This window comes from Ovis canadensis, chromosome 1 (assembly GCF_042477335.2).
Source record: "Ovis canadensis isolate MfBH-ARS-UI-01 breed Bighorn chromosome 1, ARS-UI_OviCan_v2, whole genome shotgun sequence".
NCBI classification, from domain to species: domain Eukaryota; kingdom Metazoa; phylum Chordata; class Mammalia; order Artiodactyla; family Bovidae; genus Ovis; species Ovis canadensis.
The window spans coordinates 193,022,097-193,044,346 of record NC_091245.1 but is presented as its reverse complement, the minus strand read 5'-3'; the positions used below and the strand labels follow the sequence as shown (position 1 = coordinate 193,044,346).

The following is a 22,250-nucleotide window of genomic DNA, read 5'->3' as shown; positions in this document are numbered from 1 at the left end:
ATTAACAATGGTGAGCATCATTTCATAGGGCAGCATGTTTTTGATTTTGATGAAGTTTGGTTTATTTATTTTTACAGAATATGCTTTTGGTGCCAAGCCCAAGAACCTTTTCTCTAGGTCTTGAAGACCTAATTTTTATTCTAAAAATTCTGTAGTTTTATGTTTCTGTTCATCATCCTTTTTGAAATAATTTTTGTATGTGGTTGTGAGGTTTAGGCCTAGACTTTTATTTGGCACGTGCATGCTTGCATGCTCAGTCCCTTCAGTTGTGTCTGACTCTTTGTGACCCCCTGGACCACAGCCTGCCAGGCTCCTCTGTCCGTGGAATTCTCCAGGCAAGAATGCTCGAGTAGGTTGTCATGCCCTCCTCCAGGGGATCTTGTTGACCTAGGGGTTGAACTTGCATCTCCTGCATCACAGGCAGATTCTTTACCCTTTTGTTCCAGCATTGTTTGTTGAAAAGGCTGTCCTTTCTCCTTTGAATTATTTTTCTGCTTTGTCAGCTAATTCGTTTTTCCTTACTGGTTATAGAATTAGATTATTGGCTTCATTTTGGTCTAGTTTCAGTTGTGTGAATTTGAGAAATTGTTCCATTTTTTTCTGTGTCCAGTTTGAAAGTGTAAAGTTGTCTTGTAGTATTCCCATGTTATTAATGTCACTGAACATTCGTTTATCTGTCTGTGCTGGGTCTTGTTGTGGCACACAGGACCTTTGACCTTTGTTGTGGTATGTGGGGTCTTTTTGGTGTGGCATGTGGACTGTTAGTTGTGGCATGTGGGATCTAGTTCCGTGACCAGGGACCGAACCCTGGCCCCCTGCGTATACAATGTGGAAGCTTAACCACTGGGTCACTAGGGAAATCTTCCTTACTGTCTGTTAAAGTGCTGCAAGATCTTAGTGATATCCCTGTTTCAATCTTAATATTGGATTTGTGTCTTGTCTCTTTGTTTTTGTTAGTGATAGTAGAGGATTGTAAAATTTTTGCTTCAGTGATACTCTCTGTTTTCCTATTTTGAATTTTGTTGATTTCTGCTCTTCATTGTTTGCTTTCTGTTGCTTGCTTTGGATTTATATTTTGCTTTTTTTTTTAAGTTTCTTGTAAGTAATTAAGTTATTGATTTGAATCTTTCCTCTTTTCTAATGTAAGCACTTACTGCTACAAATGTCCTCCTAACTACTGATTTAGCTGCATCCCACATATTTTGACATGTTTTTATTTTCATTCATTTTGTGTATATATTTAAAGTTTTTCTTTGAGTGTTTGTCTTTGACCCATGGACTTTTTTTTTCCACTTTACTTTTTTTTAAATTTGTTTTCAATTGGAGGAACCCTATGGACTGTTAAAAAGTGTTTATTCATTTATGTTCAGAAATTTTCCTTTTGTCTTCCTGTTACTGATTTCTAGTTTGAGTCTATTATTGTTGTATAATGTACCTATTTTATTTTGATTCTTTTAGATTTGTTGAGGTTTGTTTTATGTCTCAGGATATAATCTGTCTTCGTGAATATTCCATGGATGTTTGAAAAGAAATATGTATTCTGCTGTTGTTGAGTGGACTATTCTATGTATATCAAGCTGACCCTGTTGGTTGGTTGTGTTATTAATATAGCCTCTCTGATGAAAAACAAACAAACCTTCCTAGCTTTTCCATTCTTTTTACTTTCAATGTATGTTACTGAGTTTCTTGTTAGTAGCATATAGTGGGCCATTTCAGAAATATACTCTTCCAGTTTTTCCTGATTTGTCTGTTTAGACCATCAACATTTAAGGTAATTACTGATAAATATTAATACTTAAATCTGCCTTTTTATTGTTATTATTATTTTTTTATTTTCTCTGGTTTTTTGTTTCTCTTTTCTTTCCATCCTGAAGATTACTAAAACATTTCTTAAAATTTTGTCTTTCATAATTTGTAAAATACTCATTTATAGTTTCGTAGTGGCTGTTGCAGTCATTACTAGTGTCTGTATGTGGCTGTTGCAGTCATTACTAGTGTCTGTATGTGGCTGTTGCAGTCATTACTAGTGTCTATATGTGGCTGTTGCAGTCATTACTAGTGTCTATATGTGGCTGTTGCAGTTATTACTAGTGTATATATGACTTACAGCAGTCTCCTGGTACCAGTACTTTACTGCTTCAGTTGTCATGTGGAAACTTCACTTCTCATTTACCTTTTTTTTACCATCTTGACTTTTAAATGTAATTAAGTATCAGTATAAATTTTGTTTTTCCATCATTAAGTATGATCTAGAAAACTAAGATGCAGCCGGAGATGGAGAAGCTCTATACAGTCAGCAAAAACAAGACCTGGAGCTGACTGTGGCTCAGATCATCAACTTCTTATTGCAAAATTCAGGCTCAAATTGAAGAAAGTAGGGAAAGCCACTAGGCCATCCAGTTATGACCTAGATCAAATCCCTTCTGATTATACATGCAGTGGAGGTGACAATCAGGGACTAGATCTGGTATACAAAGTGCCTGAGGAACTAACTGTACATGGAGGTTTCTAACATTGTAAAGGAGCTGATGACCAAAACCATCTGCAAGAAGAAATGCAAGAAGGCAAAGTGGTTGTCTGAGGAGGCCTTACAAATAGCTGAGGAAAGAAGAGAAATGAAAGGTAAAAGAGAAAGGGAAAGGTATACCCAACTGAGTGCAGAGTTCCCAAGAATAGCAAGGAGAGATAAGAAAGCCTTCTTAAGTGAACAATGCAGAGAAATAGAGGAAAACAATAGAATGGAAAAGACTAGAGATCTCTTCAAGAATATTGGAGATACCAAGGGAACGTTTCATGCAAACAGATAGGCATAATAAAGGACAAAAACAGCAAGGACCTAACAGAAGAGAGTAAGAAAAAAATGACAAGAATACGCAGAAGAAGTGTACAAAAAGCTCTTAATGACCCAGATAACCATGGTGGTGTGGTCACTCACCTAGGAGTCCTGGAGTGTGAAGTCAAGTGGGCCTTAGGAAGCATTGCTATAAACAAAGCAGTGGAGATGATGAAATTCCGGCTGAACTATTTCAGATCCTAAAAGATGATGCTGTAAAGTGTTGCACTCAATATATCAGCAAATTTGGAAAACTCAGCAGTGGCCAGAGGATTGGAAAAGATGAGTTTACATCCCAGTTGTGAAGGACTGTGCTAAAGAATGTTCAAATTACTGTACAGTTGCACTCATTTTACATGCTAGCAAGATTATCCACAAAACCCTTCAAGCTAGGCTTCAACAGTACACAAGCCAAGAACTTCCAGATGTACAAGCTGGATTTAGAAAAGGCAGAGGAACCAGAGATCGAATTGCTAACATCCACTGGATCATAGAAAAAGAAAAGACATTCCCCCACAAAATTTACTTCTGTCTCATTGACTATGCTACAACCTTTGATTGTGTGGATTACAACAAACTATGGAATATTCTTAAAGAGATTGAAATATCAGGCCACCTTACCTGTCTCCTGAGAAATCTGTATGCAGGAGAAGAAGCAACAGTTAGAACTGGACGTGGAACAGCTGACAGGTTCAATATTGAGAAAGGAGCACATCAAGGCAGTGTTTTGTCACCTTGCTCATTTAACTTATATGCAGAGTTCAGTTCAGTTCAGTCGCTCAGTTTTTTCGACTATTTGCGACCCCATGAATCGCAGCACACCAGGCCTCCGTGTCCATCACCAACTCCCGGAGTTCACTCAAACTCAGGTCCATCGAGTTGGTGATGCCATCCAGACATCTCATCCTCTTTCGTCCCCTTCTCCTCTTGCCCCCAAATCCCAGCATCAGAGTCTTTTCCAATGAGTTAACTCTTCACATGAGGTGGCCAGAGTACTGGAGTTTCAGCTTCAGCATCATTCCTTTCAAAGAACACCCAGGACTGATCTCCTTTAGAATGGATTGGTTGGATCTCCTTGCAGTCCAAGGGACTCTCAAGAGTCTTCTCCAACACCACAGTTCAAAAGCATCAGTTCTTCAGCGCTCAGCTTTCTTCACAGTCCAACTCTCACATCCATACATGACAACTGGAAAAACCATAGCCTTGACTAGACGGACCTTTGTTGGCAAGGTAATGTCTCTGCTTTTGAATATGCTGTCTAGGTTGGTTATAACTTTCCTTCTAGGCAGTAAGTGTCATTTAATTTCATGGCTGCAGTCACCATCTGCAGTGATTTTGGAGCCCCCCAAAATAAAGTCTGACAGTTTCCACTGTTTCTCCATCTATTTCCCATGAAGTGATGGAGCCGAATGCCATGATCTTCATTTTCTGAATGTTGAGCTTTAACCCAACTTTTTCACTTTCTTTGACTTTCATCAAGAGCCTATTTAGTTCCTCTTCACGTTCTGCCATAAGGGTGGTGTCATCTGCATATCTGAGGTGATTGATATTTCTCCTGGAAATCTTGATTCCAGCTTGTGTTTCTTCCAGCCCAGCGTTTCTCATGATGTACTCTGTATATAAGTTAAATAAGCAGGGTGACAATATACAGCCTGACATACTCCTTTCCCTATTTGGAACCAGTCTGTTGTTCCATGTCCAGTTCTAACTGTTGCTTCCTGACCTGCATATAGGTTTCTCAAGAGGCAGGTCAGGTGGTCTGGTATTCCCACCTCTTGCAGAATTTTCCACAGTTTATTGTGATCCACACAGTGAAAGGCTTTGGCATAGTCAATAAAGCAGAAATAGATGTTATTCTGGAACTCTCTTGCTTTTTTGATGATCCAGCGGATGTTGGCAATTTGATCTCTGGTTCCTCTGCCTTTTCTAAAACCAGCTTGAACATCTGGAAGTTCACAGTTCATGTATTACTGAAGCCTGGCTTGGAGACTTTTGGGCATTACTTTACTAGCATGTGAGATGAGTGCAATTGTGCGGTAGTTTGAGCATTCTTTGGCATTGCCTTTCTTTGGGATTGGAATGAAAACTGACCTTTTCCAGTGCTGTGGTCTCTGCTAAGTTTTCCAAATTTGTTGGCATATTGAGTGCAGCAGTTTCACAACATCATCTTTCAGGATTTGAAATAGCTCAAGTGGAATTCCATCACCTCCACTAGCTTTGTTTGTAGTGATGCTTTCTAAGGCCCACTTGACTTCACATTCCAGGATGCCTGGCTCTAGGTGAGTGATCACACCATTGAATGCAGAGTTCAGTTCAGTTCAGTCGCTCAGTCGTGTCCGACTCTTTGCGACCCCATGCATCACAGCATGCCAGGCCTCCCTGTCCATCACCATCTCGTGGAGTTCACTCAGACTCATGTCCATCGAGTCAGTGATGCCATCCAGCCATCCCATCCTCTGTCATCCCCTTCTCCTCCTGCCCCCAATCCCTCCCAGCATCAGAGTCTTTTCCAATGAGTCAACTCTTCGCATGAGGTGGCCAAAGTACTGGAGTTTCAGCTTCAGCATCATTTCTTCTAAAGAAATCTCAGGGCTGATCTCCTTCAGAATGGACTGATTGGATCTCCTTGCAGTCCAAGGGATTCTCAAGAGTCTTCTCCAACACCACAGTTCAAAAGCATCAATTCTTTGGCGCTCAGCCTTCTTCACAGTCCAACTCTCACATCCATACATGACCACAGGAAAAACCATAGCCTTGACTAGACGGACCTTAGTCGGCAAAGTAATGTCCCTGCTTTTGAATATGCTGTCTAGGTTGGTCATAACTTTTCTTCCAAGGAGTAAGCGTCTTTTAATTTCATGGCTGCAGTCACCATCTGCGGTGATTTTGGAGCCCAAAAAAATAAAGTCTGTCACTGTTTCCCCATCTATTTGCCATGAAGTGGTAGGACTGGATGCAGAGTAGATCATATGAAATGCTGGACTGGATGACTCACAAGCTGAAGTCAAGATTGCTGGGACAAATATAACAAACCTCAGGTATGCAGATGATACTACTTTAATGGGAGAAAGTGAAGAGGAACTAAAGAGCCTTTTGATGAAGGTGAAAGAAGAGAGTGAAAAAGATGGGTTATAATTCAGCACTCAAAAATTGAAGATCATGGCATCCAGTCCTATCACTTCATGGCAAATAGATGGGGAAAAAGTGGAAACATTTTTCTTGGGCTCCAAAATCAGTGTGTATGGTGACTGCAGCCATGAAATTGAAAGATGCCTGCCCCTGGAAGAATAGCTGTGACAAACCTAGACAGTGTAAGAGCAGAGAGATACCACTTTGCTGACAAAGGTCTGTATAGTCAAAGCTATGGTTTTCCAGTAGTAGTGTATGAATGGCGAGTTGAACCATAAAGATAAGGCTGAGATCCAGAGAATTGATGCTTTTGAACGGTGGTGTTGGAGAAGACTTGAGAGTCCCTTGGACTGCAAGGAGATCAAATCAGTCCATCCTGAAGGAAATCAATGCTGAATATTCATTGGGAGAAGTGATGCCGAAGCTGAAGCTCCAATATTTTGGCCTCCCAAAGCAAAAAGCAGACTCACTGGAAAAACCCCTAATGCTGGGAAAGATTGAGGGAGGGAGGAGAAACGTGTGACAGGAGATGAGATGGTTGGATGGCATCACTGACTCATGTCCATGAGTTTGAGCAAACTCTGGGAGATACTGAAGAACAAGGAAGCTTGGTGTGCTGCAGTTCATGCGATTGCAGAGAGGACATGACTTAGTGACTGAACAACAGAAAATTAATGATGGAAAAGATAATGTGTTGTGTGTACCTATATTTCTATTTTTCTTGTTCAGAAAATTTTCTTCATCCAGGGATTGGGTTGCTAGTGACATATTCTTTTAGTTTTTCTTCTCTTGAAAATGCATTAAAATTTTTTCCATTTATTCCTTGCTGTGGTCTGAATGAATTTCTCTAAAATGTAAATGTTGAAATACGAATGCTTCAGTTCAGTTCAGTCGCTCGGTCGTGTCCGACTCTTTGCGACCCCATGAATTGCAGCACGCCGAGTCCTTTGGGATATTTTTAGTTCATGGGGGAGAGCCCATGAGTGGGATTAGGGCTGTTACTAAAGAGGCCCCCAAGAGACCTCACTTGCTCCTTTCTGCCATGTAATAATACAGTGAGAAGTCTGTGACCTGGAAGAGGGCCCTCACCTTAACCATGCTGGCACCCTAATCTTTGGATTTCCAGCCCCAGAACTGTGAGGAGTAAATTTCTGTTGTTTATAATAGAGCCACTCATTTTGTCATGTTTTGTTATTGCAGCCTGAATAGATTTACAACATTCCTGAAGAGTAGTTTCACTGGGTCTAGAATTCTTGGTTAGCAATTCTTTGTTTTTTTTTTTTAAAAACATTTAGAAAATATTCTGCCACGTTTTTTAGTCAAGGCTGTATATTGTCACCTTGCTTATTTAACTTATATGCAGAGTACATCATGAGAAACGCTGGGCTGGAGGAAGCACAAGCTGGAATCAAGATTGCCGGGAGAAATGTGGAAAACTTCAGATATGCAGATGACACCACCCTTATGGCAGAAAGCGAAGAAGAACTAAAGAGCCTCTTGATGAAAGTGAAAGAGAAGAGTGAAAAAGTTGGCTTAAAGCTCAACACTCAGAAAACTAAGACCATGTCATCTGGTCCCATCACTTCATGGCAGATAGATGGGGAATCAGTGGAAACAGTGACAGACTTTATTTTGGGGGGCTCCAAAATCACTGCAGATGGTGACTGCAGACATGAAATGAAAAGACGTTTGCTCCTTGGAAGAAAAGTTATGACTAACCTAGATAGCATATTGAAAAGCAGAGACATTACTTTGCCAACAAAGATCTGTCTAGTCAAAGCTGTGGTTTTTCCTGTGGTCATGTATGGATGTGAGAGTTGGACTGTAAAGAAAGCTGAGTGCTGAAGAATTGATGCTTTTGAACTGTGGTGTTGGAGAAGATTCTTGAGAGTCCCTTGGACTGCAAGAAAATTTCAACCAGTCCATCCTAAAGGAGATCAGTTGTGAATATTCATTGGATGGACTGATGCTAAAGCTGAAACTCCAATACTTTGGCCACCTGATGCTAAGAACTTTGAAAAGACCCTGATGCTGGGAATGATTGAAGGCAGGAGGAGAAGGGGACGACAGAGGATGAGATGGTTGTATGGCATCACCAACTCAATGTGCATGACTTTGAGTAACCTCTGGGAGTTGGTGATGGACTGGGAGGCCTGGTGTGCTGCAGTCCATGGAGTCACAGAGAGTCGGATGTGACTGAGCGACTGAACTGAGCTGAACTGACGGTTGAGATGAGAAATCTGGTGGTGGTGCAGTTGTTGTTCAGTTGTTCTAGGAAATAGTTATTTTTGTCTGGCTGCCTTCAAAGGTTTTTCTTTCTTTTTAGTTTTTGAATTTTTAATTATGATGTGTCCTGGTGTAAGTTTCTTTGGGTCTGTCTTGTTTTGGTTTTGCTGTTTTTTGAATCTAAGTTTGTATGTGTCGTGTTTGAGACATCTTTAGCCGTCTTTCCTTTATTTACTTTTACAGTCTTTCTCTCTTGTCTGGGACTCCAATGATAGGAATGTTGGATCTTTTGTTATTTGCCCACAGGTCCTTAAGACTCTGTTAGTTTTCTTTCAGTCTTTTCTTTCCTCTGTTTTTCAGATTGGGTTAATTCTATTTTTCTGTCTTCAAATTCAGTGATTCTCTTTATTATGTCTGTGATTGTATTGAGCCAGTCTAGCAACCTTTAAAGTTTTGTTACAGTAATTTTTAGTTCTGTAATTTCTTTTTGCTTCTTTTTTTATAACTTTTGTTTCTTTACTGAGGTTTTACTTTTTTTTTTCACTTGTTTCAGGAGAATTTAGAATTGATTGCTGAGACATTTTATAATGGTGCTTTAAAATCTTTTTCAAATAATTGTGTAGCATCCAGCTCATCTCTGTATTGACCTTGGTTGATTATCTTTTCTCGCTCATGTTGGGATTTTCTTTTGTCATTTTCTGTTGTGTATTATGTCAGAAGGCTCTGGGCCCTATTTATATATTTTTTATTTTATCACACAGTCATCCCACTTGGGTTTAGTGTACAGGTCTTCACCTGCTTTGTAGGCTTTAGTTTTAATGGCAGTTTAATTTTCAGAGCCTTTGTGGTTGGCTTGGTTTATCTGATGCTGTCTGGACTCCCACTGGTCCTTGCTGATTTTATCTTAGAGAATAGAAGGCATTTCCTTTTATCAGGTTTCTGGGTATCTCCAGATGGGAGAGGATTGTGGTGGGGTCCTCCTACTGGTACCCACCCCAAACCCCCAGTTTTTCCCTGACCCTGTATCTCTGGGTGAGAGAGGAGAGTCTTGGCCCAAACTGAGTTGTTTGTGCTGGCTGGGTTCCTAAGTTTTGACCACTTGGCTCTGCATCTCAAGGTGGAAAAAAAGAGTTTCAGATCATACAGGGAAGGAAGAGTTGCTTCCTCTGTCTGGTCTTTGTTGTTGGCTGAGCTTCCAGTTGCCTTCCCTTGCTGGATATTGCAGAGAGACTGCTGTTTAGTTTCGGGGAGGATTATGATTATCTGGTCTACTTTCTGTTGCTGAATTGGTGGTTGGGAATGCCAGTCTGGGTCTCCTTCTTCTGTTGGATGTGGGGACGTAAAGCACTATGATGCTTTTTTGTTTCTCTGGTCCTGGAGTCCCAAACTGGTTAGTGGCCTTCGTTCCAGTTCTCATAGCTTTGTTTTGGTTGTCTCTTTCTGTTATTCCCATGGTTTATACTTGTGCTTGATGTGGAGGGGCAGGGAAAAAGAGCTATGCCATCTAGACTGGAAGTTCACATTCCTTACTTTTTGTGAACCGGCATCATTTCCACCCAGCAGGTTACTTTGAAAATAATGGTTTATGGCCATGTGCTTTGAACTTTTGAGCACAGTATAAATGTTTGCTTCAATTATAAACCATAGTGTTGGGCCCTAAGGAAACTTTTGGAACATCAGTAATAATCAGTTCAAAGGGTGCCAGAATATATGTTTGCTATTATACTAGGCATGTATCACATAAACAAATTTTGTAATATAGTTAATTAAAACTGTGAATTCTGGTAAAGATGTGTTTATTTAAAAGATATTTGTATTTCAAGTATTTAATAATTTCAGTACTAGATTGTTGTTCAGTCACTAAGTAGTGTCCGACTCTTTGTGACCCCATGAACTGCTTCACGCCAGGTTTCCCTGTCCTTCACTATCTCCCTGAGTTTGCTCAAACTCTTGTCCATTGAGTTAGTGATGCCATCCAACCATCTCATCTTCTGTCATTCCCCTTCTCCTGCCCTCAATCTTTCCCAGCATCAGGATCTTTTCCAGTGAGTCAGCTCTTTGCATCAGGTGGCCACAGTATTGGATATTCAGTTTGAGCAACAGTCCTTCCAGTATTCAGAGTTGATGTCCTTTAGGTTTGACTGGTTTGATCTCCTTGCTGTCCAAGGGACTCTCAAGAGTCTTCTCCAGCACCACCGATCGAAAGCATCAGTAATACATACTAGTTTTTTAATATTAGTAAACATTTTTAAAAACAATACTGAAAATGTTGTATTATGCAAACAGGTTAATCTGTTTCTAATTCATTAGTTGAAAAGGAAAGAGAAGATAAAGGGTCCTGCTTTTTACATTCCATGATTTTCTAATTGAGAGCAAATTGGCCCCAAATAAGGAAATGTCCATTTTATGTTAGTAGAAGCAGCCAGTGTTTCTAAAGGATGAATAACTTGCTAAATCAACTACTGCTGTCTATTTATTTGGCCACCCTGCTCAGCATGTGGAATCTTTGTTCCCTACCATATATTGAACCCAGGGTACCTGCAGTAGAAGCATGGAGTCTTAACTATCGGACTGCCAGGGAGTTCCCAACTATTACTGTTTTTTAAAAAAAATCTCACTAGCATATGGAAACAGTGGCTGACTTTTATTTTTTTGGGGATCCAAAATCACTGCAGATGGTGATTGCAGCCATGAAATTAAAAGATGCTTACTCCTTGGAAGGAAAGTTATGACCAACCTAGACAGCATATTCAAAAGCAGAGACATTACTTTGCCAACAAAGGTCTGTCTAGTCAAGGCTATGGTTTTTCCAGTTGTCATGTATGGATGTGAGAATTGGACTGTGAAGAAAGCTGAGTGCTGAAGAATTGATGCTTTTGAACTGTGGTGTTGGAGAAGACTCTTGAGAGTCCCTTGGACTGCAAGGAGATCCAACCAGTCTATCCTAAAGGAGATCAATCCTGGGTGTTCATTGGAAGGACTGATGTTGAGGCTGAAACTCCAGTACTTTGTCACCTGATGCAGAGAGTTGACTCATTGGAAAAGACCCTGATGCTGGGAAAGATTGAAAGCAGGAGGAGAAGGGGACAACAGAGGATGAGATGGTTGGATGACATCACCGACTCAATGGACATAAGTTTGGGTAAACTCTGGGAGTTGGCGATGGACAGGGAGGCCTGGCGTTCTGCAGTTCATGGGGTCCCTAAGAGTCAGACACGACTGAGTGACTGAACTGAACTGAGCTGAACATATTTTGTGAATTGTGTTGTTACTGTAGTTGTAGAGAAATAATAGGGCTCCATTGCAGCCACTTGTTGAGGTATTCTCAAATTGACTTTAATGGCAAAGCTTAGATTTCTAATCAGATTAGAAACCATTTCTTTTATGTGTGAGCACACCTCTACATTGTGTTTAGTGTCTTATGGAATTCTGGACGTATGTTCTAGACAGAGGAGATAAAAATGACTGATTCTGGTATTGAATAAGATAAAGTTATCAACAGGTGAACTGGCTTTTAATGGACCATTTATGTTTCTAAATGAAAATATTTAATTATATTTCATATTTGAAGTAATAATTCTAGTTCCCACTTGTTTTTGTTTTTTAATAGTATTTTAACATTTTTATTAATAAAGAATTGACACTTCAAATAGCTGAACTTATTTTCAAATGGGTATTTCTGTAATCTCTTCTTTGTTATCCTAAATTATTAGAGTAGAATAATTTTATAAAAATCAGGTGAACTTAATTTTTTGTTTCTTTACATGGTAACCATTATTGAAGCAGAAGAGATTAAGAAGAGGTGGCAAGAATACACAAAGGAACTGTACAAAAAAGGTCTTAGTGACCCGGAAAACCACGATGGTGTGATCACTGACCTAGACCCAAACATCCTGGAGTGTGAAGTCAAGTGGGCCTTAGGAAGGATTACTGCAAACAAAGCTAGTGGAGGTGATGGAATTCCAGCTAAACTATTTTTAAATCCTAAAAGATAATGCTGTTAATGTGCTGTACTCAGTATGTCATCCAGTTTGAAAACTTGGCAGTGGATTCAGGAAAAGGTCAGTTTTCATTCCAATCCCAAAGAAGGACAGTGCTAAAGAATGTTCAAACTAGTGTACAATTGAGTTCCTTTAACATGCTAGCAGTGTTATTCAGCTAGTAATGCTGAAAATCCTTCAAGCTAGATTTCAACATTATGTGAACTGAGAACTTCCAAATGTACAAGCTAGATTTAGAAAAGGCAGAGGAACCAGAGATCAAATTGGCAACATCTGTTGCGTCATAGAAAAGGCAAGGGAATTTGAGAAAAACATCTACTTTGCTTCATTGACTATGCTAAAGCCTTTGGTTTTGTGGATCACAACAAACCTGGAAAATTCTTAAAGAGATTGAAACATAAGACCACCTTACCTGTCTCCTGGGAAACCTGTATGCAGGACAAGAAGCAATGGTTAGAACTGGACTTGGAAAAATGGACTAGTTTATAGTTGAGAAAGGAGTTCATCATGGCTGTATATTGTCACCCTCCTTATGTAACTTATATGCAGAGTACATCATGCAAAATGCCGGGCTGGCTGAATCTCAAACTAGAATCAAGATTGCCAGGAGAATCAACAACCACAGAAAGTGAAGAGGAGCTAAAGCACTTCTTGAAGAGTGTGAAAGAAGAGAGTGAAAAAGCTGGATTAAAACTCAGCATTCAAAAAATGAAGATTATAGCATCCGGTCCCATCACTTCATAGCAAATAGAAGGGGGAAAAAGTAGAAATAGTGACAGATTTTATTTTCTTGGGCTGCAAAATCACTGCTAACGGTGACTGCAGCCATGAAATTAGAAGATGCTTGCTCCTTGAAAGGAAAGCTGTGACAAATGTAGACAGTGAATTAAAAGCAGAGCCATCTCTTTGCCAACAAAGATCTGTATAGTCAAAGCTATGGTTTTTCCAGTAGTTGTGTATAGATGTGAGAGTTGGACCATAAAAAATGGTTGAGTGCTGAAGAATTGATGCTTTTGAATTGGGATGCTGGAGAAGACTCATGATGAGTCCCTTGGATAATAAGGAGATCAAACCACTCAATCCTTAAGGAAATCAACCTTGAATATTCATTGGAAGGAATGATCCTGAAGCTCCAGTGCATTGGCCACCTGATGCAAAAAGCTGACTCATTGGAAAATATCCTGATGATGATTTGACGTCATCATCAATGCAATGAACAGGAGTTTGTGCAAACTCTGGAGACAGTGAAAGACGGAATCCTGGCATGATGCAGTCCATGGGGTTGCAAAGAATTGGACATGACTTAGCGACAGAACAACAACAACAATGATCATTACTGTAGATAGCATTTTAATTTCAAATTTTATTTGCAGTGATCTTATCCTTCAAAGATGTTTTTTTTGACTCCCAGAATATTGTTAATAGTAACATTAGATATATTTTAATTGGAAATGACCTCTCCTATTGTGCCATGTTAAAGTAAACATTTATTTGGATGCAGGAAGTCTGGTTGAATTCTTTGCCATGATGGTTAAGTGCTGTGTAACCATGGGCACACAACGTCAGTTTCATGATCTTTTTGTTTTTTAATTTATATTTTTAATTGGAGGACAATTTCTTTTCAATATTGTGTTGGTTTCTGCTATACACTGCCAATCAGCCATACTTATACATATCTTAGCTCCCTTTTGAGCCTGCTCTCTTCCCCTCTCCCCATTCCATCCCTCAGAGTCATCACAGAGTGCCAAGCTGGGCTTCCTGTGTTATATAGCAATTCCTTGCCAGCTATCCGTTTTTCACGTGGTAGTGTGTATATGTTAATTCTGCTTTCTCCATTTGTCCCTCTCTTTTCTTCCCCCGCTGTGTCCACAAGTCTGTTCTCCAAATCTGTGTTTCCATTCCTTCCCTGCAAATAGATTCATTAATACTGTTTTCTAGATTACATATTTATTTGTTAATATATGGTATTTGTTTTTCTGTTTCTAACTTACTTCACTTTGTATAAGAGTTTTTAGGTTCATCCACCTCACTAGTGGAGAAGGCAATGGCAACCCACTCCAGTACTCTTGCCTGGAAAACCCCATGGACGGAGGAGCCTGGTAGGCTGCAGCCCATGGGGTCTCAAAGAGTCGGACATGACTGAGCGACTTCACTCACTCACTCACCTCACTAGAATTGACTCAGATTCTCTCTTTTTTATGACTGAGTAATATTCCATTGTATATTTGTACCACCTCTTCTTTATCCATGCATCTGCTGATGGGCTTCTAGGTGGCTTCCATATCCTAGCTATTGTAAATAGGGTGGCTATGAACATTGGGCTACATGTGTCTTTTTCAGTTGTGGTCTTCTCAGGGTGTATGCCCAGTAGTGGGGTAACTGAGTTATATGGTAGTTTTATTCTGGAGTTATAAAGTAATCACTATACTGTTCTCCATAGTGACTATATCCGTTTACATTTCCGCCAGTGAAACAACTGACAAAAGATTTATTTCCAAAGTATATAAGCAGCTCATACAGCTCAATATTGGAGAAACAAAGAGCCCAATCAGAACATGGGCAGAAAACCTAAACACACACTTCTCCAAAGAAGACTTACAGATGGCCAGTAAACACATGAAAAGATGCTCAACATCACTAATTATTAGAGAAATGCAAATCAAAACTACAGTGAGGTACCACTTCACACCAGTCAGAATGACCGTCATCAAAAATACACGAACAATACATGCTGGAGAGGATATGGAGAAAAGGGAACCCTCTTGCACTGTTGGTGGGAATATAAATTGATTCAGTTTCATCATTTGTAGAATGGAGACAAACAGTAGTTCCTTCCCAGGTAATTTTGTGTGTAGGATTTTCTTTCTTAACCATGTGGATTGACTGCATTGATTGTGAAATTTTTAAGATTTTGGCTTAATTCTTGGTGAAAGTAGAAACAGAAAATCGTTCTAGAAAGACTTGGTTAGGGTAGTGTTTGGGATAGTAGGTTTGAATTTGGGGGGTTTCCTTTCCTCCTCAGGATAGATTTGGTCATGAAAAGTACACTCTGAGTTCTAATAAATGAATTTTTCAAAGCAGGTAGTGTAAATTAAAAGAACACATATGTCTACTTTGTTATTGAGTCGAAATTCTAAGCATATTCATAGAAATCTCTTGCCTGAAACAAAGATTTTTCCTTTACTTTTTTTTTTTAACACTGTTCAGAAAGTATCATTAAATCATAAAAATAAGAACTAATGTAAAAGTAGAATTTGACTGAATACTTTCAAATGTGATTTAATTAAAAATGCTAAAGGACTTGAAGCATTTTTCCTCTCAGATTCTTAAAGCCATCACGATTTGGTGGTGGTAGTAGTGATGAGAAATGGGAGGGGATAGCACAGTAGATTTTGGAGGGCCTGATTGTGGTGGTGGTTTAGTTGCTCAGTTGTGTACAACTGTTTGTGAGCTATGGACTGTAGCCCACCAGGCTTCCCTGTCCATGGGATTTCCAAGGCAAGAATACTGTTTCCTTCTCCAGGGGATCTTCTGGATCCAGGGAGCAAACCGGAGTGTTCTGCGTTGCAGGGAAATTCTTTACGCTTGAGCCACAGACCATTATGAAGGCTTTGGTTCTGCCACTTACTAATTTTGTAACCTTTGGTGAGTTACTTGTAACCTTTGGTCAATTTTTTCTTCTTTAAAATGGAAATAATATTAGCACCCACATCATAGGTTTGCTTTTTTTATTGAGTTGATATCTGCAGAGATGTAGCAACATTATTGACCAAAGTCCAAAGCATATACTATTCATTGTATTCTTAAATGTGGAACCAACATTAAAAGATCACTTCTTCTCTTTTGGAAAAGTAACGAAGGGAGAATTAATTGATCCCTGCTTTGATTTTCCTGTGGTAAAATGCTTAGACTTCAGTTATAGCACTTAACACTTTGCATTATCATCACTAACATTATCTGTTGTATGTTTATTTACTCTCCAAGCTAGATTAGGAACTCCTTTGGGAAGAGACCACAGTATTTTAGTACGTCTTAGAAATCTTAGGTAGTCTTGCATATACATATCAGGTGATCCAAAATGTTGATTCAGTTAATGACAGAAATGTCCTAATTAATGACCTGCTGGTAAATACATTGAAATACTGTGGAAGGGTAGTAGCTAATGGTCCTTGCAAGAAATTTCATTTATTTCTTAATATGTGTTTTGTCTTAATTTGATTATACCTGTGCAAGTGATTATAATCACAGAATAATTAGCCAGCAGAGTCTTAAATCAGAAGAGGTGCTAAGCAGGAATATTCACTCACTCTTTAAGTAGGGGAAGTGGGGCAGGGAAAGAGGAAGATCTTACCAGATCACTGGGCTTCCCTTGTGGCTCAGCTGGTAAAGAATCCACCTGCAATGTAGGAGACCCGTGTTTGATCCCTGATTTGGGAAAATCCCCTGGAGAAGGGAACGGCTACCCATTCCAGTATTCTGGCCTGGAAATTCCATGGACTGTATAGTCCTCAGGATTGCAAAGAGTTGGACAGGACTGAGTGACTTTCACTTTACCTGATCATTAGGTGGTTGTCCAAGTAACTTTATACCTTTATTTTTGTATTTACAGGGGTTTCCAGCCTGGTAGATGCTTTTCCCAATTCTTTGTAGAGAGGAGTGGCAGAGGAGAAAGAGGGATAGAAACACTTAGAAGGAGAAGTGAAATTGGTAGATGATGCTAAATAATTCAGGTTTCTAGAGACAGAGACTGTGTAGTCTGTGAGTTAGGGGAAATTGTGCGTTTCCATGGTAGGAAAGGTTGTGATAGGAAAGACATTACAAAGTTTCTGTGTGTAGATTTAGACTTTGAGGTTTTATTATTCAGTGCACCTGGGGGATGTGTGTATTTGGGAGTGAAACATGTTTCCCTTTCCTTCTTGCTTCACTATTTTTGTTTCTTTCTCTTTTAACGTATCTAGTTATAGTTTTGATGTGCGACAGCTTTAATTTAGGGCTTTCAATAAAAAGTGATGCAGGAAAGTAAGTAGGTTTTTTGTGAAAATGTTTTCAACAGAATATTAGCATTTCAAAGTAATAACATCTTGGTTGTTGACTTGATATATCCTATCAACTTTAAAAGACTTGTAATGTAATACCAAAGTTTATAACTTGAAGATTTTTTATTTACTGTATATAGATAGAGTTTGCCATGGCTTTTCTGTTCAGCTTTATGCCTGTGAACTGTTAGAAACTCTAAAAGTTGAATTCAGTAAAGAATGTACAGTGATGCATAGGAATGTAGTGCAGATACAGTTTTGTTTTACTTTACGTATTTTTGGTACTGTCTGCTACAATAATACAGTTCTATGGCTTTTATCCTTTTGGTGCTAAAGCTATAGAAAATACATATTTAAAAATAGTTATAGGTGATTGCCTGGAGAATCCCATGGAGGGAGGAGCCTGGTAGGCTACAGTCCATGGGGTCCTGAAGAGTCGGACTCGACTGAGCGACTTCGCTTTCACTTTCGTAGGTAATTGAGAGGAGTGGCATATATGCTCTTTTAAATGCTTGGGAACAAAACTTTGAGGCAGGCAATTAAGAGGTTAGTAGAAATAAATTATTTTAAATAGGTTTTTTGTTGTTTATGATGACTAGTTTAGCAACAAAGCTACTGACTGGCTAAGGACTGGAAAATGCAGAATGATCAGAAAGGCTGTGGTAATCCCTTGATGAAATTGTGTTAAACATAACTTTGGATTAATATATTTGGTTGTTTTCTGAAGATTTATAGTGTAATTGTTCAGCTTTTATAATTATAATTTTATTGATTTGCAAGATATTTATTAAGCCCTAAAAGTATGTTTGGGTTATTATATAAAATGCTTAATTATTTCTGAATAAAGGTTATATTTGGCCTATTATTTGTATCTAATAAAATTTCAGGTTTCAGTCTTCATTACCTCCATTTCATATAGGGGGAAAGCATATCCCAATTGCAGGAAGAAAATTATATATGTCCAATATCAATGCAGTACCAACATAGAGGGTTAATTTTCTATGTAAGTTGCCAAAAGATTGATTATAGTATGACATTAAAAAAAAATCTGTGGACGATTTTAACGTTATTAAACACCTTTGTCTTGAAAATTTTAAATACTTAACATTTTTGTAGTTTCAAAAACAAATGTTTTTAATATAATTAGACTTTTGAGATGAGGGAAATGTTACTGTGAGATTTCATCAGGAATAGAACTGTTTGAGTAGTTGAGAACATCAACATATGATTTTAGTGAAGTACATTTTGTGTCCTCCTATTTTAAGTTGTTGATGGTAATTCTAGTCTATTGCCCTGATTTTAAAGAAATCCTAATCCTTAGCTAAAAGCTAAATTTGAAAAAGTCCGATTAGTGCCTGGGTCATTTCTTCATGAAATCATTTAGCACTGATGGGTCATTACAGTTGCACTGTTCTAAGTGAACTAACATTATTTAATCCATGGAAAGAATTTTGTCTGATTTAGCACATTTTCATATAACTGTTATAACTGTTTTATCTGGCTTTAAGGATGTATCTAATCATGATTTTTTTGAGGGGAATAACCTGTATTTTTGTACTTTTATAGGCTAGAGGGAGGAACCAACAGCTTGGAAATTCAGCCACGTGATCTGGCGGGATGGGCATTTTCCTGACCTACTTTGTAGAGGTAATCTAGCACTGTTTCTTCACTCTTACCTGTGATTGATGCCTATATACTTGAACATGAACATACCTGTCACAGCTGTTGGATAGTACTCTGCTCTTCCTGGATAATCCCTTTTCTTTTATACTTAAATATTCCTGTAATGCAGGAGACCCTGGTTCGATTCCTGGGTGGGGAGGATCCCTTGGAGAAGGGATAGGCTACCTACTCCAGTATTCTTGGGCTTCCCTGGTGGCTCAGCTGGTAAAGAATCGGCCTGCAATGTGGGAGACCTGGGTTCGATTCCTGGGTCAGGAAGATTCCCTGGAGGAGGACATGGCAACCCACTCCAGTATTCCTGCCCTGTGGACAGAGAGCCTGGCAGTCTATAGTCCATGGGGTTGCAAAGAGTCAGACACGGCTGAGCTACTAAGCACACAACACAGCATGAATATTACATAGAGATACCATGATGTGAACATCTATACACAGGAAATAATTGATGTCATTAGTTCTCTTTGATGAAAACCATTATCTTTTCTCACTTAACAAGATTTTTTGCATTTCTCTTTTTTAGGCCCAAGGTCCCTTATTTTAGGAAGACCCCAAATCCTCTCATGTCTTGTTGGGCTATGTTGGTACATGTATTAGACCTGTGCTTTTATCTTTCAAAGTGAAAGAAAATTAAACATGAAGAGTTTTCAGGGTAATTACATGTGGCACATGTTCTCATGTCATTATTAATGACCATAACAGTTCTAAGATTCTCATCTTCACCAGACACTAGCTCAAATCCAGCTCTTGATCTTGGATTTCCAGCTTGTGGAACTATGAGAAGTAAATGCATGTTTAAGCCACCTGGTCTTGGATATTTTTGTTTCAGCAAGGAGCCTGTTCTTAATCCGTGTGTATCCACGCTATATGCCTGGATGATCACAGTGAACATTCCTCTGGTCTTCAGTTCAGTTCAGTTCAGTCGCTCAGTTGTGTCTGACTCTGCGACCCCATGAATCGCAGCACACCAGGCCTCCATGTCCATCACCAACTCCCGGAGTTCACGCAAACTCGTGTCCATCAAGTCAGTGATGCCATCCAGCCATCTCATCCTCTGTCGTCCCTTCTCCTCCTGCCCCCAATCCCTCCCAGCATCAGAGTCTTTTCCAATGAGTCAATTCTTTGCATGAGGTGGCCAAAGTATTGGAGTTTCAGCTTTAGCATCAGTCCTTCCAATGAACACCCAAGACTGATCTCCTTTAGGATGGACTGGATGGATCTCCTTGCAGTCCAAGGGACTCTCAAGAGTCTTCTCCAATACCACAGTTCAAAAGCATCAATTCTTTGGTGCTCAGCTTTCTTCACAGTCCAGTTCTCAAATCCATACATGACAACTGGAAAAACCATAGCCTTGACTAGATGGACCTTTGTTGGCAAAGTAATGTCTCTGCTTTTCAGTATGCTATCTAGGTTGATCATAACTTTCCTTCCAAGGAATAAGCGTCTTTTAATTTCATGTCTGCAGTCACCATCTGCAGTGATTTTGGAGCCCCCCAAAATAAAGTCTGACACTGTTTCCACTGTTTCCCCATCTATTTGCCATGAAGTGATGGGACCCGATGCCATGATCGTAGTTTTCTGAATGTTGAGCTTTGAGCCAACCTTTTCACTCTCCTCTTTCATTTTCATCAAGAGGCTCTTTAGCTCCTCTTCACTTTCTGCCATAAGGGTGGTGTCATCTGCATATCTGAGGTTATTGATATTTCTCCTGGCAATCTTGATTCCAGCTTGTGCTTTCTCCAGTCCAGCGTTTCTCATGATGTACTCTGTGTATAAGTTAAATAAGCAGGATGACAATATACAGCCTTGACGTACTCCTTTTCCTATTTGGAACCAGTCTGTTGTTCCATGTCCAGTTCTAACTGTTGCTTCCTGACCTGCATGTAGGTTTCTCAAGAGGCAGATCAGGTGGTCTGGTATTCCCATCTCTTTCAGAATTTTCCACAGTTTATTGTGATGCACACAGTGAAAGGCTTTGGGATATTCAATAAAGCAGAAGTAGATGTTTTTCTGGAACTCTCTTGCTTTTTCCATGATCCAGCGGATGTTGGCAATTTGATCTCTGGTTCCTCTGCCTTTTCTAAAACCAGCTTGAACATCTGGAAGTTCACAGTTCACGTACTGCTGAAGCCTGGCTCGGAGACTTTTGGGCATTACTTTACTAGCGTGTGAGATGAGTGCAATTGTGTGGTAGTTTGAGCATTCTTTGGCATTGCCTTTCTTTGGGATTGGAATGAAAACTGACCTTTTCCAGTGCTGTGGTCTCTGCTAAGTTTTCCAAATTTGTTGGTGTATAGAGTCCAGTACTTTCACAGCATCATCTTTCAGGATTTGAAATAGCTCAAGTCAAATTCCATCACGTCCACTAGCTTTGTTTGTAGTGATGCTTTCTAAGGCTCACTTGACTTCACATTCCAGGATGTCTGGCTCTAGGTGAGGGATCACACCATTGTGATTATCTGGGTCATGAAGCTCTTTTTTGTACAGTTCTTCTGTGTATTCTTGCCACCTCTTCTTAATGTATTCTGCTTTTGTTAGGTCCATACCATTTCTGTCCTTTATCCAGCCCATCTTTGCATGAAATATTCCCTCTGGCCTTAGGAATGGACATTTCATTGATTAAACCAGTGGCAATTCTGTTGAATGAGAAACATAACTCTTTTTTTTTTTCCCCCCCTGGGTTTGGAGCTGTGAAGATAAAAGCTTCTCTTCCCACTACAGGGAAGATTTGCCCAAGAATGGACCAATATAGAGAAGAACAGCATCAAGACATAGCAAAACCAGGTGCTGATATAAGTCCCTAGATCCAGCTGTGCTTGAAGCCTTCTCATTTGTGTCAACCAGTAGTTTTAAGTTAAACTACTTTCTGTTCTGTTACTTGCAACCAAAAGAGTCCTGATTAATATGTAGAATGAGGTGAATGACTTGATGGTGACTTAATAAATTGGAACCTTTATAATTATGCATTTGTGTCTGAATAAATGAATATGTCCTAAAAAAAATTCTAAGATTCTCATAAATTTTGTTTTGTGTATTCTTTTAAAATGAAGATCTGAAAATATTTAATGGTCATATTTTAAGATTTCATTTAACATTGTTTACTTCTTCAGTTCAGTTCAGTTCAGTCGCTCAGTCGTGTCCAATGCAACCCCATGAATTGCAGCATGCCAGGCCTCCCTGTCCATCACCAACTCCCGGAGTTCACTCAAACTCACGTCCATCGAGTCGGTGATGCCATCCAGCCATCTAATCCTCTGTTGTCCCCTTCTCCTCCTGCCCCCATCCCTCCCAGCATCAGAGTCTTTTCCAATGAGTCAACTCTGCATGAGGTGGCCAAAGTACTGGAGT

General features: G+C 39.4%; 1 protein-coding gene across 16 annotated transcripts in view; it reads left to right on the top strand.

Moving 5' to 3' along the window:
- The window catches only part of ZNF148 (zinc finger protein 148), a 142,631-nt gene that overhangs the window by 19,305 nt on the left and 101,076 nt on the right, over nt 1-22,250 (top strand). For 5 of the 16 annotated variants that reach the window (XM_069556164.1, XM_069556216.1, XM_069556199.1 and 2 more), the window contains exon 2: nt 18,792-18,872. The gene's annotated coding sequence lies outside the window, so the exon portion shown is untranslated. Of the gene's footprint in view, nt 1-11,970; nt 12,140-15,712; nt 17,700-18,791; nt 18,873-21,590; nt 21,687-22,250 lie in introns of those variants that run through there. The other 11 variants (XM_069556172.1, XM_069556244.1, XM_069556234.1 and 8 more) reach the window with 6 other exon arrangements.